This window comes from Salvelinus namaycush, unplaced genomic scaffold, assembly GCF_016432855.1.
Source record: "Salvelinus namaycush isolate Seneca unplaced genomic scaffold, SaNama_1.0 Scaffold179, whole genome shotgun sequence".
NCBI classification, from domain to species: domain Eukaryota; kingdom Metazoa; phylum Chordata; class Actinopteri; order Salmoniformes; family Salmonidae; genus Salvelinus; species Salvelinus namaycush.
The window spans coordinates 214,793-219,792 of record NW_024058552.1 but is presented as its reverse complement, the minus strand read 5'-3'; positions in this window follow the sequence as shown (position 1 = coordinate 219,792).

The following is a 5,000-nucleotide window of genomic DNA, read 5'->3' as shown; positions in this document are numbered from 1 at the left end:
CCCACTGACTCTCTCTACACTCCCTAGACTCTACCCAAACACTCACACTGACTCTCTCTCTACACTCACTAGACTCTACCCAAACACTCACACTGACTCTCTCTCTACAGTGTAGAGTCAGTGTGAGTGTTTGGGTAGAGTCTAGTGAGTGTAGAGTCTACACTCACTAGACTCTACCCAAACACTCACACTGACTCTCTCTCTACACTCACTAGACTCTACCCAAACACTCACACTGACTCTCTCTCTACACTCCCTAGACTCTACCCAAACACTCACACTGACTCTCTCTCTACACTCACTAGACTCTACCCAAACACTCACACTGACTCTCTCTCTACAGTGTAGAGTCAGTGTGAGTGTTTGGGTAGAGTCTAGTGAGTGTAGAGTCTACACTCACTAGACTCTACCCAAACACTCACACTGACTCTCTCTCTACACTCACTAGACTCTACCCAAACACTCACACTGACTCTCTCTACACTCCCTAGACTCTACCCAAACACTCACACTGACTCTCTCTCTACACTCCCTAGACTCTACCCAAACACTCACACTGACTCTCTCTCTACACTCACTAGACTCTACCCAAACACTCACACTGACTCTCTCTCTCCACTCCCTAGACTCTACCCAAACACTCACACTGACTCTCTCTCTACACTCACTAGACTCTACCCAAACACTCACACTGACTCTCTCTCTACACTCCCTAGACTCTACCCAAACACTCACACTGACTCTCTCTCTACACTCACTAGACTCTACCCAAACACTCACACTGACTCTCTCTCTCCACTCCCTAGACTCTACCCAAACACTCACACTGACTCTCTCTCTACACTCACTAGACTCTACCCAAACACTCACACTGACTCTCTCTCTACACTCACTAGACTCTACCCAAACACTCACACTGACTCTCTCTCTACACTCACTAGACTCTACCCAAACACTCACACTGACTCTCTCTCTACACTCCCTAGACTCTACCCAAACACTCACACTGACTCTCTCTCTACACTCACTAGACTCTACCCAAACACTCACACTGACTCTCTCTCTACACTCCCTAGACTCTACCCAAACACTCACACTGACTCTCTCTCTACACTCACTAGACTCTACCCAAACACTCACACTGACTCTCTCTCTACACTCACTAGACTCTACCCAAACACTCACACTGACTCTCTCTCTACACTCACTAGACTCTACCCAAACACTCACACTGACTCTCTCTCTACACTCACTAGACTCTACCCAAACACTCACACTGACTCTCTCTCTACACTCACTAGACTCTACCCAAACACTCACACTGACTCTCTCTCTACACTCACTAGACTCTACCCAAACACTCACACTGACTCTCTCTCTCTACACTCCCTAGACTCTACCCAAACACTCACACTGACTCTCTCTCTACACTCCCTAGACTCTACCCAAACACTCACACTGACTCTCTCTCTACACTCCCTAGACTGTACCCAAACACTCACACTGACTCTCTCTACACTCACTAGACTCTACCCAAACACTCACACTGACTCTCTCTCTACACTCACTAGACTCTACCCAAACACTCACACTGACTCTCTCTCTACACTCCCTAGACTCTACCCAAACACTCACACTGACTCTCTCTACACTCACTAGACTCTACCCAAACACTCACACTGACTCTCTCTCTACACTCACTAGACTCTACCCAAACACTCACACTGACTCTCTCTCTCTACACTCACTAGACTCTACCCAAACACTCACACTGACTCTCTCTCTACACTCACTAGACTCTACCCAAACACTCACACTGACTCTCTCTCTACACTCACTAGACTCTACCCAAACACTCACACTGACTCTCTCTCTACACTCCCTAGACTCTACCCAAACACTCACACTGACTCTCTCTCTACACTCACTAGACTCTACCCAAACACTCACACTGACTCTCTCTCTACACTCCCTAGACTCTACCCAAACACTCACACTGACTCTCTCTACACTCACTAGACTCTACCCAAACACTCACACTGACTCTCTCTCTACACTCCCTAGACTCTACCCAAACACTCACACTGACTCTCTCTCTACACTCACTAGACTCTACCCAAACACTCACACTGACTCTCTCTCTACACTCACTAGACTCTACCCAAACACTCACACTGACTCTCTCTCTACACTCACTAGACTCTACCCAAACACTCACACTGACTCTCTCTCTACACTCACTAGACTCTACCCAAACAAAATATCTACCTCTTCTGTCTGCAATGTGTTCTCCTGTTTCATAATGCCTGGAGTTGACACAGACCTCCTGTGTGCCTACAGGACTCAGCCTCATGCTCTGTGTGAGTTCGTCAGCTTCCTGCTGACTCCAGACGAGAGAGAAAAATAGGGCTTTGTTCTGAGTGTGAGAGAGTGTGATAGAAGACAGGAAGTAAAGATGGAGTGAGTTTGAGAAGACAGGAAGTAAAGATGTAGAGAGTTTGAGAAGACAGGAAGTAAAGATGGCGAGAGTGTTAGAAGACAGGAAGTAAAGATGGAGAGAGTGTGAGAAGACAGGAAGTAAAGATGGAGAGAGTGTTAGAAGACAGGAAGTAAAGATGGAGAGAGTGTTAGAAGACAGGAAGTAAAGATGGAGAGTGTTAGCAGACAGGAAGTAAAGATGGAGAGAGTGTGAGAAGACAGGAAGTAAAGATGGAGAGAGTGTTAGAAGACAGGAAGTAAAGATGGAGAGAGTGTTAGAAGACAGGAAGTAAAGATGGAAGGTGTGTGAGAAGACAGGAAGTAAAGACGGGAGAGAGTGTTAGAAGACAGGAAGTAAAGACGGAGAGAGTGTGAGAAGACAGGAAGTAAAGACGGAGAGAGTGTGAGAAGACAGGAAGTAAAGACGGAGAGAGTGTGAGAAGACAGGAAGTAAAGACGGAGAGAGTGTGAGAAGACAGGAAGTAAAGACGGAGAGAGTGTGAGAAGACAGGAAGTAAAGACGGAGAGAGTGTGAGAAGACAGGACAAAAGGAATCCTTATACTGACAGAGATGGAACTGTTGACTGATGACGTTACATGTGGGCCAGATTTTGTTGTGTCACGCTCAGACACACACACACACACACACACACACACACACACACACACACACACACACACACACACACACACACACACACACACACACACACACACACACACACACACACATCCCATCTGAGTTGACGCCTCACAGCGCTTCACAACTCCCTGCATTCCTTTTCCTATTTGTTGTTTCAGTGTGTGTGTGTGTGTGTGTGTGTGTGTGTGTGTGTGTGTGTGTGTGTGTGTGTGTGTGTGTGTGTGTGTGTGTGTGTGTGTGTGTGTGTGTGTGTGTGTGTGTGTGTGTGTGTGTTTGTGTTTCTAGTTGTAACCCGTTTCGGCCCAGTGGTCCAGCCTCCCTCTGTACTACTGCTCATGTTTAAAACATGTCTCAGAAGGAAGGGATAGTGGTGAGGAATGGTGAGAGCAGAGCATTGACCAGGAATCAAACCAGGCTCTTAACTGATCATATCAATACTGGGTTAGTGGGTCAACGTTAGATCAGATCAACATCAGATCAACATCAGATCAGATCAACATCAGATCAACATCAGATCAGATCTACATCAGATCAACATCAGATCAGATCAACATCAGATCAGATCAACATCAGATCAACATCAGATCAACATCAGATCAGATCAACATCAGATCAACATCAGATCAGATCAACATCAGATCAACATCAGATCAGATCAACATCAGATCAGAGCAACATCAGATCGGCTTCATTCCACCCACCTGTTCTCCGAGATCTAAACAAATGGTCACATCAGATCTTAAAGGACAGGAAGTAAAGACAGGAAGTAAAGATGGAGAGAGTTAACAGAAGACAGGAAGTAAAGATGGGGAGAGTGATATAAGACAGGAAGTAAAGATGGAGATCCCAGATCTAAACAAATGGTCAGATCTCAAATGTCTTGTAGGAAAAACATTTTTTATGTTGCATCCTTTGTTATTTAAATTTACATGGCTGAATTAATGATTTAGGAAAATAAAGCCTCTGGCCTCTATCTTTTACCCATGGTCCTCTCTGTCTGTCCCAAGATGCACCAGAGTGTTTACAGCCCAGAAAACAGACGCCAACACAGCTGGACCTGCAGAAGGAGACAGAGTGTGTGTGTGTGTGTGTGTGTGTGTGTGTGTGTGTGTGTGTGTGTGTGTGTGTGTGTGTGTGTGTGTGTGTGTGTGTGTGTGTGTGTGTGTGTGTGTGTGTGTGTGTGTGTGTGTGCACAACCTATTCAACCCTTAACTTAACCATTCAGGATGAGTTCCTGCACTTAAACCTTAACTTCGAAATGTGACGTTTAGAGAATGTGGATGAACGTCTTTTTCTGCAGTGAGTCTGTGAGAGCTAGTTGGGGTAGGAGAGGACGAGGGACGTTAGGATTAGTCCATCTGCCTATCCATCCATTTAATTTATTTCAACGGTCTCTCTCATTCTCTTCCTAATTACACTTTACTACGACTTTCACTGTGTCAGCACTTCTCTCCTCTCCTCACCTCACTCCTCTCCTTTCCTGTCCCTCTCCCCCACTCTCTTTTTCTAGGTCTGTATAAGACATTTACATCCCTCTAATCTTCTCTCTCTCTCTCTCTCTCTCTCTCTCTCTCTCTCTCTCTCTCTCTCTCTCTCTCTCTCTCTCTCTCTCTCTCTCTCTCTCTCTCTCTCTCTCTCTCTCTCTCTCGTCCCCACATGCTCAAAAACCAGATGTTCTCAATTAGTACAGTATTAAGATATCCTAGCACCTTGTCAGAATATTACAGAATATAACATGACTCAATGTGATTATATATAATACAGAATAAGGCCGTAACATATTGTGTCATATAATCATGACTCAATGTGTTTATATATAATAAAGAATAAGCCTGTAACGTAACGTGGAAAAAGCCAAAGGGGTCTGAATACTTTCCCA